Source organism: Lissotriton vulgaris, chromosome 11, assembly GCF_964263255.1.
Source record: "Lissotriton vulgaris chromosome 11, aLisVul1.2, whole genome shotgun sequence".
Lineage (NCBI taxonomy): Eukaryota > Metazoa > Chordata > Amphibia > Caudata > Salamandridae > Lissotriton > Lissotriton vulgaris.
This window is the reverse complement of record NC_141699.1, coordinates 206,606,829-206,626,873: the sequence shown is the minus strand read 5'-3', so window position 1 is coordinate 206,626,873 and position 20,045 is coordinate 206,606,829.

Here is a 20,045-nt window from a genome sequence, read left to right as displayed (position 1 = left end):
TGCTTTGAAGCAGTGAAAGAGAGGAAAAATAAAAGGATTATAATGTGATGTTATCATTCTATTTTATCCTGCTGCAGCAGCTTTGTGACTGGGCGGAGCTGCTCTGCTCACAGAACACGGCAGGGGAGGAGTGGTAGCACCGTTCTAAGTGTGCAGTGACTGTTTGGCTGGGGCTCTCGGGCTGCCCAAACATTCATGCGCACTTCACATATTCTCCATTCATGCTTCATTACAGCCTGCATGGAGAACAAGCTCAGGCCCTCAGTCCATGTCTGAGCTCCGATCCACAAGATCAGACCAATCACAATGCTGCATTCCAGCATTGTGATTGATTAGTCAAGCCTGGCTGACAGCTTCCTGTTCCATTCCAGAGCAGAGACGATGGAGAGACGCAGCAGTAGGTATGTTTTTTTTCTTTTTTGTGTATTCCTTTACTCCCTCCTACCCCCTCCCCACCACCACCGATCCGTACCGGCACTACTGCATCTTTCTTAGTGCAGATGGCTACCAAGCCTGAATTGAAATGAGGAAGGTTCAGTGACTGACTACACCGGCCTGAAGACATATGCCTAAGGTTTCCATGGGACCACGTTTTCCCCCTTACAAGTGATGCTCTCAGAGGGCACACTGACTGTATGTCACCTCCAGGTGCCAGAAAATCAGTGTGCACCCCAACAGCTCATTTGCCTCTGCCCCAACATTGGGGCTATGGTGCGGGTGCAAAGGTAAAGGATTCCCTCTTGTGAATGGAGATATTCTCACATTCAAATGAAGGAACGTTCCTCCAGGTGGTACTGGCATACATGTAGCACCAGCGTAATCAGTATACCAGGAAGAGCCAAAAAAGCATCTTCAGCCCTTTATGTAGTACTAAAATGCCCTAGGGGTACAGATATGCAGAATCACTTAAAACAACAGTGCATCCTTGCCAGAAAGACGTATTGGTATGCAATGTAAAATGTCTACTAGTCATCCAGGTCCCTAACCCTACCACTGCAGAATAAAATAGACTCTTTAAGGAGAGATTCTAAAGAATTCTTCACATCTCAATCTACATATTCCAGCAGAGAATTATCCCAGTAAGAATGTTTTCTTAGGTGTGCAAATCACAGCAGCACTTTTGTGAAGGAGAATATTCAATATTCATTTATTTTGTTTATGTTTGTAGTTTTATATAGCGTGATCTAGATTCAAATTGGTGTCATATCAGACTTCTTTACAGAAGAACAGTTTCAGTATATACGCAATTTTGAGTTTGCTAAAGCACAATTTCTGAGGTTACAGTAGACAATCGTTCAAGGAGGACAGTTCATTATTCAAGATTCCAGTCAATGAAGGCCAAGAACAGTTTGCTGTGAGCATCTAGACTACGTATTCTGACCATTGTCTAGTACTAGAGAACCATTCGTCGCCTTTGAACTGATGACCAGGCTCAATTTACATATTAGCTGTCAGGTATGAGGAAGGCTATGCTGAGTTCCAGCGAAGTTGTGTCCCAGCAGCACAACATTGAAAGTGGCCCAGCCCCAAAAGGCTGCTGGGACTCTAACATGCAGCTACAGAGAAAACAGTATTCCTATGATAACATTTTAGTCATGTTTTTCAAAGATCAATAGTACAATTTTCAAATTGTTCACGATTCACATAACATGATATAAATTTTGACTTTAATGCAACATATATAGCATGTATTGCGAAATCATTTTGAATCAAAATTAAATCACCCAATGCATTTCGGGGCCAATTGCCCCTTCGTCAGGGGTTCTGTAAGAAAATCAAATAAAGGAGAACGTATTAAACAATGCCAATGTCTCGTTGTTTGTTTTACTATTTATACAGTAGATGGATTGTATTTATTGTCGATTAGACATCATGATGGGTGATATTTTGTAGTGAATCAATTGGGATGGGGTCAAGTGATGTTAATCTATACTTTACTGGGGGTGGCTTTATTTATAAAATGATGAAAGCGACCTTGTTTATAGGATTCTCTTACCTATTCAAAATGATAAGATTTTCGAGGGTACCAGATGAGTCAAGCTTTATGATCAATGATGGCGAAAATTTCTGTGTATAGATAATATGGACAAAGTTTTTAATATACAAGTAGAGCTTCTGAGCGTTTGATAACTAGTTATTGAAAGCAGGCTTACCTGTCGTAGTGACGACGATAAAGCTGATTGAGGTAACCTGAAGGTAAAAGCATTGCTTTAATGAAAAAAGCTTGCTATTATGGGGATTATTTTAGAAACGACATGACATGCATCAAGCAATAAATTGATGAAAATTAGAATTTTTCAGTCTAGCTTGCTGATCAGGGAATTGGAAAAAGCCAAGTAAGATTTAGTGAGAGGCTGGAGTTTGGAAAGCCAATGGTCATTTAAGGAGAGACTTGTGCACTGGTTAGAGAAAGAGAGCTCGATTGAATGGTTGTTCAGATGGTTTTGCCCATGTAGGGTGGCAATCTTTTCTTCCAACATGGCCACCACCTGTTATTTCTTCTATTCCTATGTTTTGGCATAGTTAGTGGTCTGTTTGCTGAAATAATTCAAGGTGGGACATGGATACTCAAGAAGCCATGCGATATCTGTTCCTTCTAGGAGAGGGGCAACTATTCACCTGCCTGCAAGACCCAAGGCTGACACAAAGATAGGCCCCTTTCCATCAGCATCCCTAGCTTTACAAACTGATCCCCACTTTTGCTTCATAGCAAACCACGCTAGGCCTGGGTGTAGTTTGCAGAGTTTTGCTACGTGGAACTCCGTGAAGTTACAAACAAACTCAGCAAAGTTCAGCGAGTGGCAGAGTGCAGTGAGAACTGCAGCTTGTGCTAGTATTCCTGCAACTCGGGTAGAAATTCTACCCTAACGGCAGCTCGCGCTCGCAAGCTTATAGTTCGCGATCGCAAACTTACAGTTCGCGATCGCAAACTTACCATTTGCGATCGGAAGCGGGGAAAAATACTCCACTGCACATTGTGAAGCAGAGTTTTCATCACTCTGCGAGCTCCGCGGAGTGCCGAAAAGTCCTCAAACCCCGTGAACGGAGTGAAGTTCACCGCCCAGGCCTACCACAGACACATTAGAGTGTAAATCATGATCTGTACAAGAGTCTCCAGACCCCAGAACTAGAGGGACAAAATAAACTGTTGACAAGCATGCACAAGCATGGCGTCCCGACCACACCCATGAGTCCTCTATGAACAGGATGTGATCCTGCCTTCATCTCATGCTGAACCAGGGTGTTCCCCTTGAGCCCTAGCACAGCTCTTCGGACATCCAACAGAAATCCCCTGCTGTCTGTCAGCAGCATGCGGGTGGCAGGAGTGAGGACAGCAGGGGCGGCCTTAGGCATGTGCAAGCTGTGCACCTGCACAGGGCCACCAAACCCCAGGGGCCACCATGCCAATATATATCCTTAATATAATAATCCTTTGAGGATGGATACATATTTGCGTGGTGGCCCTTGGCAGAGATTTGGTGGCCTCTGGCTCTGTTCCACTTCCAAACACCCCGACCACCCCCCCTCTTCACTGGCCTCCGAGCTCCAGTCCCACCTGGACTCCCTCTTTCGGAGCCCCCTACCTACGCTCCCTGCCCAGGGCTGCCATGAGCCTAGAGCCGCCCCTGGAGGACAGACAGGCAGTGGTGCATTTCAATTCTGCGCTGCCTCGTTTGAGAAACTCCCAGCCCCAATGCCACCATATTTGGTAGATGTGATGTGTAAATATAATCCATAATTTAAGGGATAAATTGTCATGTTTTGCAAAAAGAATTTAGCTTTCCATTTATTTGGTTCCACCACTGCCAGTGATTGTAATTTCTCTGCACATTTGATTAATTATTTTTCTTACTGTGACCATCTTGGTTTGGAATTAAGTTACATTTCTGTTGCTGTTTGTTTCTCAAATCGTTTACATTTCGAATGACCTGGTATTTGTGTGTTGTAATACCGGCCTCAATACTGCTGACTGCGGCATTTCCGAGTGCCTCAAAGCACAATCATTTCGAGTTTGCATCTTTGAACGGGGGATAAGGCAAGGATTTTGAATGGTTTGCCTTTTCTGAGGTCCAAAACTTGGAGTGTGGTATTTTCCCCTAGTAAATTCCAGTCGATTTACCCGCCAAAAATAGCAAAGAGAAACACACATGTAGGGTGTGGGAATTATCTTGGAATCCCTATACGAAAGCAAAGTCACATTGGCATCTGATTTGAGATTCACTCGGCTCTTGAAACACTCAGCCACATGCATCAAGCTAAAATCGGTCGCAAACTGGCAGATTCTCAGAATCTGCCCCTTTGCAACTGGTATTTTTGCATTTGGGATGCATCATCCCAAATGCAAAAATCGCAATTTAAGGAATCTCTAAATTGAGATTGCTTAAATGCAATGCATCAAAGTAAAAAAATTGGCGATTTCGCTAATATGAGTAGCAAATTTCCATGAAGTTTAACTTCATGGTAATTTGCAAAAACTTTGAAAAATGCACTTTTGTGCATTTTTCAAAGTTTCATGTTGCACACACACATGCCCTTAGGGCATGTGTGTGAGCAACATATGTGCACAGATCAATTTCAGGGGTGCAACAGGGTGTCCTTTTGACACCCTGCCACCCTTGAAATTGCATTCTCAATTTGCAATTGTCTAATTGAGAATCGCAAATTGAGAATGTCTTCCCATTCATTCCTATGGGCCTCTAGGCCCATAGGAATGAATGGGAAGGTATTCCTTAAATGTGATTCGCAATTTGCGAGTCGCAATTAAGGAATGTTTAGAAATCGCTATTTTTTAAGCGATTTCTACATGCATAGGCTTTTGCGATTCCTTAATTGCGATTCCTTAAAAATCGCAATTAAGGAATCGCAAAAGGCAACATTGATGGATGTGCCTGTAAGGCCCATGTGTAAAAAACAGACTTGCATACTATCTGCCACAGATGTGAGAGCATGTAACAGAGTTATACCCTGCTAGAAAAGGGAAATTTATTAACAGTATGCCCATCTGATGTCCTCACTTTTCTCATGAGACAGAACCAAAGCAATCTTGTCTTATTCTTGGTAATTAGAGATGCATCATGGCTTCTAATATGATTTAGCGAGAACGTTTCAAACGATTCTTTCAATAAAAAACAATTTAGAGAGTTAGGCCTGCGTTAAAAAAAATGCATAGATATTATTGTCACATCAATCATAAATGCTGGAAATTAAAAACAAATGCATGATGAACACCGACTTTAATCCAGAGTAAATGTATTGTGGGACATAACCCTGGCCCAGTGAAAAAAATGTAATTTCCAAAGCTGCAGGGTTTCTCTTTTAATTTCTATTTTTGTTGAATCATTTCATTTTCATTATTTTTCGTTTCTGAAAATCTATCAAAAAGGCATGTTGACCTTTTTTTTAGCGAGCATGAGAATCTACCATCAGTCCTCCCCCGTGTTGGTGATTTATAATTGTACAGTTCAGCTCAGGAAAAGCATAACAAGAGGGCTAGATAGCAACAGCTTCAGTAATCACTTTTCTGGCCTCTTGTGTCCACCTGCAAAAAAACAAATCCAGCAGGGGCACTGCATGTAACATTACACAATGACATTAGAGCTAGATTTGCAACAGGAAAAATGTATTTGATGCCAAGGAGGCACAACAAAAGCCATCTTAAATGTAATAAAGAATGGTTGTGTAAATGCAACATACTTTAAAACAATAAGCACTTCGTCAAGAAACACATGACCTAATGAAGTACTTCTCTATGAAATTTAAAAATTTACAAATGACGAAGATGAATCTAAGTAAGTGGTCAGATCTCCTAAACCATATACTGGAGATAAGATGTAGGCATCAATTTCAGAAATCTGAGAATTACGTGACATTTTTGGAAAATCTTTGCAAACGTCCACTAATATGAAACTATTAGCAAAAATGTGTACATTTCCTTTGCCACATATATACAGTAACCTAACAGTAGCTTAGTGGGAGTGAGTAGTGGTGGCATGAAACAAAGAAAACGTTCAACATATGGGAAAGATCATTTTGTGAAACAACTTGCTTATAATAAGAAGGTTAACTGTGGTATAATTTTAACAATATGCCAATGCAATCAAAGAAAAATTATTTAGCCAGAGGTTTGCATATAAATTGACAATTAGGGTCAAGAAGCAAAGAGAATGTGATTTGTGAGTCACTTTACATTTTGGTGACTTATGACGTTCTCCATGAACACAGTCACCATTCGACAGCCAGCAGGAATAGTCCTTAACCCCTTGCGTGCGTCGGACGGCCCCAGGCTGTCCGACGTCACAGTGGGCGTGTCCAAACCCCGCCCACTCATTATTTCCCCAGCACCACGGCGGAATTGTCGCCGCAGTCAAGGGATTAAAGGGGACGATTTAAGGACAGATCCAAAAATTGTGGTGAAAATATTGAACAAAATAGGCTACTCTGAATAAGTATTGTATCTCCGTTTGACAAGCAGAAAAGCAAAGTAGATCGAATTTGCTAAATAATTGCTTAGATAGGTGTTTTCAGGAATTAGCAAAAGAAATGTGTTAATTTGCTTTTGTGTAATTGCACAAAATGCAAATCCATCATTTAGCGCTATATTTTAGTGCAAAATGCATCCTTGTGTCAATATTTGATGCGAGGACTCATTTCCAGCTGAAAAAATTCTGGGAGTTAAAATCTCAGTTTTATTTTGAGTTACTTTGTAACCCTCAATCAATCTGAATTGACTGAATTCTGTCAATTCCTGGTCCAAATTCAGGCTCTCAGGACTTAGATATAAAACAATATCGTCAGCGAACTGCTTTAATTTTGCCATACCCGGTATTGGCGCTCTAATTTCCAAATGGTCGCAACTTTTTGTGGCCAGGGGCTCGATAAAGAAGATAAACAGTAGGGGGGATGGTTGATATTTACTGTCCCTCCTTGATTTGCGTTAATCACCACCTGAGCCTTGGCACCCTTAGATGTTTCTCAACATATCTATACCTGAATAGGGACACCAAACTTACCCAAACCAAAAAAAAGTGCTTCCCAATTAACCAGGTCAAATGCTTTTTCAGCGTCCACCATCATAATGAGCATTGGAGTATCATTATAATTAAAAAAGTCAAGAGCCTGAAATAAGAACCCAGTATTAGAGGACATCGACCTTCCGGCAACCAACCCGGACTGATCACTATGAATCAGCTCCTGTGCTAGGGGACTGAAGCTTTGGGTCCAGATTTTCATTTGAATGATTTTATAATAGGCAAGAAGAAAACTAATTGGTCTGTAAGAATTAACATCTTTGGTGTTTTTACCCTTCTTTACAAAACTTATTATTATAGACTCTTTAAAACTTGATGGGGACGGGACCCCCCAACTTGATATTGTTAAACATCTTCGTCAAGAAGGGGATCAGCTCCTTGGAAAAAGTCTTATAAAATTCTATCGGCAGCCCATCGTTTCCACAGGCTTTCGCCCCAACAATTGAATTCAGAGCTATTACAGTCTCTACATCTGATATATCAAGTTGGATCTGTTCCACAAGTGAATCAGACAAGCTCGGAAGATTTACCCTCTCAAAATATATTCCTGTATTAAGTCTTGCCTAACCACATATCTAGTGGCATAGAGCTGTTGATAGTTCTCCATAAAGACTTGGGCTATTCTATCCCTATCTGTTACCGTGGCTTAAGTCTTGGGGTCGATGACCTCAATGATTACGGCTGCTTCTTGTCTGGTCTTAGTTAACCCAGCTAGTAATTTACCAATCATTTGGCTATCCTTGTATACTCGTTGTTAATACGTCCTAGAGCTATTTATCTCTTCATTAAGAAAAATTCCCTGAGCGCCGTTTTGGCCTTCTCGAGCTGACCACCTGCTTCCCCCTCTCCCTGTAGAGGGATATTTCTCTAGCTCAGGGCACTGTTGACAGCCTACTGGAGTTCAGTAATATGAACACACTATTTTTTTGATTGAGCAGTAGAAAAAGCAATCATTTGCCTACCCACAGCTGCCTTGGACCCCGCCACAATGAGAAGAGTTCCGCCGTTCCTTCATTGATTCTAAAATAATCCAGTATTCAATCTCTTTAATCAGCTACCCATTGAGGATCCTGGAGGAGAAGACGATCCCTCTGCTATCTAGATCTCGTCCTCCTTCCCACCTCAATTTCCAGCTCTAATTTTACAAAGGATTTGTCAGAGAATCAATTAGCCCCTATTTCAGTATCTCTATGGTTCAGCGATCGAGATATGAGGAAGAAATCGATACGAGAAGCTGTTTGAAATTGGCAGGAGTGGCATATATATTTACTATTTGTCTGGTTAGTTAGGCTCCAGGGATCTTTCAGATAATATTCCTGTTTTATAGCATCTATAAGATTTTTTAGTTTTTGGCTTAAATTGCTTCTTGTTTTTATTTTATGTGTCTTTCCTCAGATCTTGGATGAAATTGAAATCCCCTCTGCCCAGGTGTCCCCCTAAGTAGCTCGCTGACCTTTGATAGAGCTGTGGGTTCATCTATTACTGGGCCGTAGTAGTTTACAAAATTTAGTCCCAGTTAGTTTGACCATGACCCACATCCATTTTCCATGAGGGTCTCTCCGGACTTGACCAAATTCTCAAGGCAAACCTCTACAGAAGTAAATAGCTACACCTCTATTGGCCAACCCAGCAGATGCATAAAAAGCTTTGGGGAATACTCCAGGGAGAAAAAGCTTAGGAGAATTGGTCTTTAAATGGGTTTCTTGAAGAAATAATACTTGTGGCGGGAAAGAGGCATAACCTTCTGCTTAATGAAAGATTTGATCCATTGTAGAGTTTGAGATCCCTCGCTCACCTCGGGAACTCCTACTAATCGCAAATTTGTGTGTCATGAGTAATTTTCAAGTTCCTTGAGTTTGTTCTCCAGAGTATTCTTATCCTTGGTGGCTTCGTTCACTCTCAGAATCATGGAACTCATTTGGTCTTCCAACTGGGCGATCCTTGATTCTGCTTTTTGAATTCTTGCTGGAAAGCAAGCCACTGCCTCTTCAATTTTCCCGAGGCACTGATGGAGAGAGACTATCTCGCTTTCTTGGGATCTCTTAATTTCTCTTATCTCTTCCAAGATAAGATTTAACATGTTCTTAATATCAATCTGTTTAGTGAAGGCTCCTTCTATTGAAGATTCAGCAGATTCCAACATATCCTGTTGTACCTTCTCCTCCCCCTTTTGCCCCTAAGGGGACTGACTTGGGGACTGACCTGGATGTCCCATAATGTCTCCATCAGACTACTGGGGCTGGGGCTGTAGCTGAACCTGGGCCCCAGAAGCACTTCAGTTGACTCTGCTGCATCTGTCTGGGCAAGCTGGATATGCAGTCGTGGAAGAGTATGAGTTGGAGTTGAAGTAGTAGCCTGACCCACCAAGGTTTGACCGGATTCTTGTGTTGGGAGGGAGCCTGTCCAAGCACCTGGACCTGCGATAGAGAGGATATAGATGAGATCTGTTGCAGACTGCTATGGATGTCTTCTGTCCCTTCTTCCGTCAGCCGCAGCGGTTGAGTTTTGATTTTAGGGGAAACGACGGGGGTGTTTTAAAAAAAAATAATGGTCGTCTTTAGCGCCTTTTGCCTCATCTTTGTTGGGCCCTGCTATGGACTGAGCACCCTGTTTTTTCTCCATGGTTATAGGACCTTTATTTTATTTTTTATTTTATTTGAAAGTTTTATAGAGCGCGAACAAGACCCTTGCAGGTATCAGAGCGTATTACAGTCAAAGAGTATAATTAAATCATACATTAAATATGTACCAGGATCATAGTGCAACAACAGAAAGCAAAGCAAACGAAAACAAATCAAAAAAATTTAGAACAGGAGCGGCCTGATGAATTATGGTAATACAATATTGCATGTCAAATAAAAACATCACTGAGCATATAAAAAGAGAGGAAGTAAGGTGCAAAGCCAGGGTGAGCAGACGAAGCATAGTAATGGCAAATATAAAGATTGCTTCTGCGTCACAAAAGTCCCACCTTCCATAAGAAGCTGAGGTGGATCTTCTTGAATTGAGGTAAGCGCAATTAACCATATGTTCCGCTGAAGATAATGCTTTAGCCTGCGCTAAGTGAGTTTTAGCTTTCAGTCCAGCCACTGAATCGACCTTGGCACTGAAAATCACCTGTTTGAGATGTTTTCCCATTTTTGTTTCAGTTCTCTTCTCTTCCTCTATATCCTTTGGTCTTTACATTTAATTAAGTCCACACAGCAAGGTATATCAAAGCCCACTAGTTTTAAAAGGAACAAGATAGAAAAAAGAAAAAAACCCACACAAAACAATAAAAAAACTCCTTACCTGAGATGAAGCACATACACTCTTATACTCTCTTCCTGTCCTCAAGCCCTCTGCTAATATGCTGCTGTTTTCAAAATCCAGTACCTAACCCTCAGTCCTGTATCAAGGTCCAGGTACTCCCCAAGCAGGCTCTCTTCGTCCACATGAGCTGAACCGGTGCACGCTTGTCCACTCTCAGGTACGGGTGCGTTTTCAAAGGCTGCACCTGGTCCCGTCCTAGAACCCCTCCTATAACCCCTCCAGTGCATCCGAGATTCATGCTAGGCTGTCTCAGTTTCCCAGCAGGACACTTCAAGAGGCTGCGAAGGCGACCGACAAACGCCACCCAAAAATAATGTTTAAAATCAGAGAGTGAAAGTCCCCCTTGATTATACTGCAGTTTAATAAACTGAATTGTCGGCCTAACCCGTCAGAAGCCCCAAATAAAGCTGCAAATGATTTGGTCAAGTCATTTATAAAAAGAAATTGAGATTCGTAAAGGAATAGCCCAAACAAGGTATATATATTTTAGGGCAGAACATTAATTTTAATGATATTACAACAACCTCTGAACGATTATTCCATGACATAAGTTTTTTTTGCACAAATATTAGAAGATGTTCGTTATTTAACTTGATAATCTGTGCCACCAATGAAGTCAAGTAAATGCCTAATATGTGACGGTCGAGCACACCCCCGGTATTGGATAAATTAAGGAGTAGTTGTATTTTGGTCATATTCAGCTTATAGCCAGAGGATTCTACAGATCTGTCAGCCTCATAGATGATATGATGAAGAGCCGTTGAGGGGTTGGAGGAAAAAATTGCCACGTCATCTGCATAAGCTGTAATCCTAAATTTAAAATCGCCAGAAACGACAGGCTGGATATTCTCATTGAAAATGTGAAGAGCGCAGGTATGGTTCCATATATAAAGCGAATAACAATGGAGATAGTAGATACCCCTGCCTGGTACCCCGATGAATCTGAAACAAGGTAGGCCACAATATTGTAATTGGTCGGTAGGGTTCAGATATAAAGACTCTGCCCACTTTTTTAAATGGTCCCAATGCCCAGAGCAGATATTGTTGCCCAAAGACATGACCAGACATGACCAGCTTACCCGGTGAATACTTTCTCCGCGTCTGAAAGTATCATACCAACATTCATGCCTGATTTTGCTGATATATCTAATGCGACCACTGCGGTGTTAACATGTGAGGTGGTATAACGTCCAGGTATGAAACCATATTGCTGCGGTGAAACCAACACATCCATAAAAGAGACAAGATGAAAGGCTAAAATCTTCGCAAATATTTTGCATCTGCTTTAATGAGTGAGATAGGGAGGTAAGAACCAAGCTCTTCTAGTGGTTTAGATTTTTTCAGGAAAATAACAATATTCACCCTGTTTCAGGCCTCAGGGACTCTCCTGCTAATATTGATATCTTGAATAAAGCAGATAAGCGAGGGGAGGATAATGCCTTTAAAAATGTTGTAAAATTCCAGGGAATAGCATCTGCTCTGGCAGCCTTGCCTGAAGGAAGCATGGCTAGCACTGTCATTAGTTCACCTGAAGTAATATCTGCCTCAAGAGTTTTTCGTCTAGCACAGGTAAAGCAAATTGAATGTACTGCCCAAACCCTGCACTGTCAAAATCATCGGTCTGGTTATAGAGGTCCCAATAGAATTCAGAAAATTGTTGAGCAATTCCATCTGGATTAGAATACATCCTACCATCTTTCCCTTTAATGACCTGTATAAAGTTCCTAGATCTCCTATATGATATTTGATGCGCTAAACCCCGCCCTACCTGTTCCCAATATTCATATTGTAAAGCTTGGTTCTTATTGAACATAGCAGTTACATAATCCTTTAATACCTGCCCCAGAATTAATTGCTTTCCGCTTTCGGTAAATGATGGCTTTGTGCGGAGGCAAATTTGATCTATAATTATCATCACTGCAAGGCTATGTAGCGCAAGAGCTTGTATCTCTACTTCACCTCCCAAAGTAACAGAATGGGGGGGTTCCTTGGCAAATCTATGATTTAAAGCTTGCTCTAGCAAAATTTTGGGAGCTATCGTCCATTAAAAAGTTTGACCTTATTTGGGCAGGATTTAGTTGGGACCCCTCTATTAACACTAATCCTAGAAATGTAATTTAATCTGTCATTTTTTTAGGCTTACCGACTTGCTAAGTATTATGAATTTAACACAGGTTTTAGTAAATGGACCCTTTTCTAAGCTTTTATATGCATTCTTTGATGTTGACATGTACTTATTAATTTGTCTTCTTATTTTTACATTTTTAATACTGGTGTAATTTTGTATTGGCACATGGAATAATGTATATGAGATATGTCTACTGATTGACCGTCATATCCCAGCCCTATTTAAGCCTACTATGTAAATGGAATGTTTCCCTTACCTCTTGTATGACATTTTTGGTGTAAAATAAAAATATATAAAAAACACTTGTATAAACTTTTTCAAATGCATAGGTGTATATTTGAAGCACTGTGCACATACACATCTATGAATCTTAACATGTGTAACAATATGTTGTAGTATGATATGGTTTGACTCTGTTGTGGCGCTACATTTCACATGCACAGTGTATTCAAACTGCAGCATAAACATGAAGCAGTCAAAATACACATTTAAATATATTCATATGTCTAATATATAGCAATTCAGTGTATGGTATAAAGAATATCTGCCTGTAATCTTTTTCCACATTCACCATCAGCATATTATTTGTATCTGAATCTTTATGCACTACATAGGCTCCCCAGTAATTACTGTGCTATTGATTGAATGAAGCTTGAATATTGAAAAAAAAGAAATCTGCCTTCACATTGGCTAAATCCTTACGTCTGGGTAACTGGGTGTAGCTGGTCATGTTTTTCAAAAGAGCTTCTAACACGTCCTGCAGTGCCCCACTGAACATTGGTTGTGACATTCCACCTGAAATAGCGACAGTGAATTGAAATGAGCCTGTGACCACAAAATTCAAAAGAAACATGAATTTAGCAAGTGGTGGAATTTATGTAGGATTATTGATGTGAGGTAGGGGGTCAGGCTCCAACTGATGACATAAATCCAGGATTGTCTAACGATTGAAACGAAAATTCTGGATGACAAGCCGCTCTTCCATGGTCTGTAGGTCTGGAAATGGGCGGTATACTGGAGTTTGGCATCTCCTCCCTTTCCCAGGGTACCTGTGTAAGGAGTAACAAAGAAATGTATATTGGTCTCAGTGTGCAGAGTAACATATGTGAAGAGTAAGGCAAAAGTCATGTGTCTGAAAATTAATGCTTCATGAAGCATTACACATTTTACATCATCATTCTCAAATCTTGAACATCCACCAGTCATCCCCAATGTGACCTTCACAGGTCTGTAACACTATTCAGAAAAACGATTTTGCCAATACGGTAGAGGTAGCATAACTTTTTAGGAGAAATGCTGCCAACCATGGTGTACAGTGTGCTGTGCACATTTTACCTATGTGCACAGTAATGCATTACATAGATGAAGTTTTGTACTGGACATGACACGGGCATGGATAATTTCAAATGCCAACATGTTTGTCCACATTTGTTGTGGTGGTAACACACTTAATTGTCACCAGTACAGTTTTCCCAACCGCTAACATGGCAGATGTCTTACCTCGCTAATAGGACATGGCGAATGTGCCCCACCAACGGTAGTAGAACGTGCGGTGGGCAGTCGCAGTCACAGCCCTAGGCTAACATTGTGGATAGTGACGGTCGCAGCCTGATGGCTATGTTCGCCAACGCCGATGACCTCGGTTATATGTACGCGGCACTAGGAAATAATCTCACTTGCCTTCTGGAATTGGTACTATCAACACCTCTTCCACATTAGCTACTGTTTGACACCTCAGAGAGCAATCATAGCACGCACTACAGGGGACAGGGCCTATCTCTTCACCCCAGAAGAACTGGATGCCCTGGTGGACGAGGTTCATCCCCTGTATGCCAAGCTCCATGGCTTACCAAAGGAACAGGTAAGTTTCACTAATACATGTTGAACTCCTTTTCACTGCTTCCTTTCTATTCCCAAAGGCTACAATGAGCCTCTGGGTGTCAGAGTCTAGGCATTATGTTGATTGCATACATTGTGCGGCCTCTATGTAGGGCACACATGTAATTTATCATGGGGCCCTAGACTTTGTGGAGAGTTGATTAGAATGTGCGATGAGGGTGATTTGTATTTGTTTTACAGGCATATCTCTATGCAGGGCTCTAGTTCACAGTAGCTACAAATAGTTCTCAAATCACATCATGGTGTATGTGCATTTGTTATGTATAGCCTTCACACCATGAGCCATGTCTGTATATTGTAATGAGCATTTGACGATGATGTCAGCCAAGTGTAACATCCCACTGATCACTCAGCCCACATCAGACTTTGTAATACAGTTGACTGGGAGGTTGATTCACATATGAAATGGGTAGAAGTTTCACTTTTCCGTAGTGAATTGGTGGAAATGTGAGGTTCATGTGGATAAGTAGCCTCAAACTGCAGAGAGCAAGGCCTGACTGTCAGGAGAACTGTTGCACAGAGTAATGTCCCTGTAGACCTGCTGATCCATGGATGTTCCTAGAAAAAGTTATCTGTACCACTAGTAGCCCTCATAGCTGTTACACGGATAATATGAGGCATGGCGACTGAGGTGATGCCCTAACCTGCAACTTAATTCCATTTACCCAAACTAGGCATGGGCGGTAAATTTTGTTCTGTTCGGGGTATTTGCAGAAGAGGGTAATTTCACGTTCGGCGGAGAACTCAAAATTGCCCAAAATTATGCATTACGCAACTTCGCGAAATTTTTTGCTTGTTCGCGTTCTCAAATGCGTGTTTGCTAAATATCCCCCCCGAGCACGCAAACAGCTATTGCAAACAGTAAAAAAGCATTGCGAACAAGCAATTCTGCGTGTTCGCAGAATTTCTGCGTGTTTGTCGATATTTTCTACAGTTTCGCAGAGATTTGCGTACCGCGATTAGGCAAATTCCGCCCACCCCTAGTACAAGGAACACAAACTCATTTTGACTTACTAGGATATTCATATACTTAGGCCATATTTCCACACAGCCCCCAGAGAGGTAACTCTGAGTGTTACACATACCAGCCCTTACCATTTGACCTTAGTCTTTGGATGATGTGTGTTTTATGGTACTTGCCTCTATGGACCATATGCATTGATTCAACGTGCCAGGCTGTAAAGGTGTCTAGATAGTCATGCGCAGGTACTTTATCCTTCAGAAGGTCCAAATGGTGTGCATTGTGCCTCACAGCGCATTCCATGTTAGATGGCCCTGGCCTACGTGATGTTAGTTGGCTGTCTCAGTCAGTGTAGGTCATGACCAGGGTTGATGTTAGTCATCAGATGACCACAAACGTGAATCCATGCTTTAGTAGTGCTTAGCATGTGGCAGGGGCACATTTATTGTGTTGACTCTTGATGAATGTTCATGCTAGGTGTTAAACGATATGTGCATCAACCATACAGATATCCTTAAACTTCTAGTTACACCATTCTTCAACATCTCTTGCATCCATCTAGGTCAACACCCATTAGAAGAAGGCCATTTGGAGAGCCATTGCCTGGACTGTGCAAACTGTGGGGTCTACAACTGGCATACTGCCCACGGCTGAAAAAAGTGGGAGGACCTGTGGCACTGACCCGGAAGATCGTGGAAGTGCAGCTAGGGCAGTCCTCCGAACATAGAATGGCCTGCATACTAGTTCTGGCCTACCTGGACCTTGATGGGCAGCTGAGGACCTAACAGCAGCAACAAGGGAGTAAGCACTGGCCAGAGTCATACACAACATGTTATCAACTTTGAGTGTTAGAGACAGAATATCGAGTTGCACAAATATCGAGTCATTAATATCGTGGGTCAGAAATATCAACAGCAAGAAAATTGTGGTTAAGAATATCGACTTAAAGTAAGTAATATCAATTAATATCGTTTTCAAAAATTTAGTTGTTAAAACTATCATTTTTTAATTAATGTTTTGTATTTTAGCATATATTTAATATGTATGTGATGTATGTTTTTCTAAAAGAATTGTTTATATTTTTAATATATTTTTTACATTTTTAGTAGTTATAAAAAAAAATTTATTTGGATTTTGCGTTTTTAGTTCCGTAGCGGGTTGTGAGTTTAAATCGGAATACGCTGGAAGTAATTTAATTGTATTAAATGTATGGATTATTTTTAGTTTATTAGTATTTGTTTAATTGAGATGCTATAGTGTTAAATGTGTAAAGTAATTCATCAATAATTAATTCATAATTGGATGGTAATTAATTAAAATTACCCTCCTAAAGCGGACTTGTTGTTGTTTGCTGGCCACTCTGAATTGTTGCTGCCACTGACCTTATTGACTTGTGGGGGATCATCACCTCGCCGGACCCGCTTCGCGGGTCCCGCAGCGTCCCGCATTTGCCCGGAGCTGTCCTGGGAGAGGAGCTGTGTGCTCTGAAGACCTCGGGGCGCGTGGAACTGCCGGCAGGGCGGCGAGATTGGAGGCAGGGACTCAAGCTACCAGGAGTCCCTGTGAGCCTCATTTGCCACACCTGGGCTGCTCTCCCTGCTGGCCCCGCCCCCCCGCCCACGGAGTGAAAAGCGGGCTAGGAGCTTGTTCTAGTGGGACCCTCCTAAAGCAGACTTGTTGTTGTTTGCTGGCCACTCTGAATTGTTACTGCCACCGACCTTATTGACTTGTGGGGGATCATCACCTCACCGGACCCGCTTCGCGGGTCCCGCAGCGTCCCGCATTTACCCGGAGCTGTCCTGGGAGAGGAGCTGTGTGCTCTGAAGACCTCGGGGCGCGTGGAACTGTCGGCAGGGCTGCGAGATTGGAGGCAGGGACTCAAGCTACCAGGAGTCCCTGCGAGCCTCACTTGCCACACCTGGGCTGCTCTCCCTGCTGGCCCCGCCCCCCCGCCCACAGAGTGGAAAGCGGGCTAGGAGCTTGTTCTAGTGGGACCCTCCTAAAGCGGACTTGTTGTTGTTTGCTGGCCATTCTGAATTGTTGCTGCCACTGACCTTATTGACTTGTGGGGGATCATCACCTCGCCGGACCCGCTTCGCGGGTCCCGCAGCGTCCCGCATTTACCCGGAGCTGTCCTGGGAGAGGAGCTGTGTGCTCTGAAGACCTCGGGGCGCGTGGAACTTTGCGGCAGGGCTGCGAGATTGGAGGTAGGGACTCAAGCTACCAGGAGTCCCTGCGAGCCTCATTTGCCACACCTGGTCTGCTCTCCCTGCTGGCCCCGCCCCCCGCCCACGGAGTGAAAAGCGGGCTAGGAGCTTGTTCTAGTGGGACCCTCCTAAAGCGGACTTGTTGTTGTTTGCTGGCCACTCTGAATTGTTGCTGCCACCGACCTTATTGACTTGTGGGGGATCATCATCTCGCCGGACCCGCTTCGCAGGTCCCGCAGCGTCCCACATTTACCCGGAGCTGTCCTGGGAGAGGAGCTGTGTGCTCTGAAGTCCTCGGGGCGCGTGGAACTGCCGGCAGGGCTGCGAGATTGGAGGCAGGGACTCAAGCTACCAGGAGTCCCTGCGAGCCTCATTTGCCACACCTGGGCTGCTCTCCCTGCTGGCATTAATCTTTCCTCATTCCATCAAAAGGAGGTCTATAGGCCGCTGCACGGGAGCGCGCCCGGGAGAAGCCCGGGACAAGGGCGGGACCATCTGTGGCCGTCCGGGGCCGAAGGAGGCCGGGCTGGGCCCCCCCACTGACATCTACCGGACAGGTACTCTGCTTTAGTAACAGTGTGATTTGTATGTCGTTTTTGTAATCTAAATTGCCCCATCTTTCTTGAAGACGTAGGAGGTTTTATAGTATGGCTTCCTCCTCAAGCACTCCTACTTTGTTGCCTCCTTTAAATGAGATAGGGACAGCCATCATGGGTCCCCTGGACACCTATTTTAAACGAGTACCCCAACATATTGATAGAGAAATTTCCCTGGCGGAAAGACGTGCAGAACGTAGGTTATCTATTGAACTCTTGAAAACCTCTGTTGATAAACGTCCCTCTCAAAGCTTTCCGGCATTGGTTACCCCTTTATCATCTATTACACTGCTGGTTGCATTGGAAACTCCCTACCTCTTTCCTCCAAATACAGAGCCACCGGTAGTCTTGCCTTTGGAATCTGAAACCTCTACTTTGCCTGTAATCCCTTTTACTACCTCTATCGATCCACCTATTGATCAGCTATCCATGGCTCAACCTAGTGTTTCAACAAATGTAGTAAAATATAAACCTTGTTCTAAAAGGAAGAGTTGTGTAGTTCCAAAGAAATGTTATGTTCCAAAACCCCCGAAAAAAATTAGAAAACTAGGAACATGTACACGACCCCGGAATCTTACTGTGAGTAGTCCTAGTGGGCCACCAATGGGCGAGGGGGAAGGTGTTCTACCAGGCCCAGACCCCATAGTGATAGTATCGCCCGAGATATTACCGCCCGTTTCGCCATTGTTCCTGGAGTTAGAGAGACTAATACGTCTCTTCTGACCCCCATTGAGGAACGAGTTAAAAAGCTAGCAGACCAATTACACCATTTGGAGCAGACCAGTCTGGATAATTTTTTCTCCACAAAATCATTAATTAAGTCCTATTTTAGGACGGGTGAGAGTAGGAACTCCCAGCAATCTGCTGGGCGGGATGAAAGTGTTCCCACGGTGGAATTCCATTCTCCCGTGGTTAGCACTGTAACTGGGCCACAGGGAAAGGGTCAAAGCCGCAAGACTCCACCGAACTGCCAGTTATCTTAAGCAATAACAATGGGGGGAAAACTAAGCTCCCCGATACTGTGGTTAAAGGTAGTAAAGAGTGTTCTAAAAATGTCACCTCTCTAAGTAATGGTATCCAACACCTACCAAGTACCCTGATACCCTGTCAAGGTCCTGTAGCTGGTGGTAACAGCAATTCTAGAAAAAACAATGCTGTATTGAGTAAGTCCCAGGCTCCCCATGCTCCAAAAAATGTGGGTCTTGTAACCGGTGGTAATGACAGCTTTAGAAAAAGTAATGCTGTACCAAATAACTTCCAGGCTTCCATGGTTTCACAAAATGTTCCAATATCCCGCCCTGCTGTTCCAGATACAAGTCGCCCCACACTCCTTGTGACAAAGCCTCCCCCTAGGATACCCCCCATAAATCTTACCCCGGATTCTTACCCCTATGTGGCTGTCCTTACCAATGTTCCACCTTTATTGGTAGGCCAAAGAGAAACCTTCCAGATGTTAAAAAACAAGGTCATGCACTGGTTAAGGGCTAATAGACCATTGCCCGGTGAAGTTGATGGTTTGATAATCGGGGTAAGAAGGGTTAATTGGATAGGTTGTACTCCCAAAAATTTGGGGGGAGAATGTATTATAATTAATTTCCAAGACCCAAGGGTCGTAGGTTGGATCACGAGGCCGGGCTGGGGCACTAGCAGTGGTGGGATTGGTATCTATTCTATTCGGTTTTGGTAGAGCGCGACAGCTGCCCCAGCAAAGAGGCGTCCCGGCGCTAAGAACCCAGGGTCCTAGTCTGAGTAGAGGGAGCCAGGCAGGAGGGGGGTTTTACAGGCAAGGGAATAGGAACGTTTTAACTGCTTTCCGGAATACCGGTAGGCTGTCAATGGAGCTAATGTGTTGTGGCAGGTCGTTCCACAGCTTGGCTCCGAGGAACTTAAAGGAGCGGCCACCCATGCGGCTGA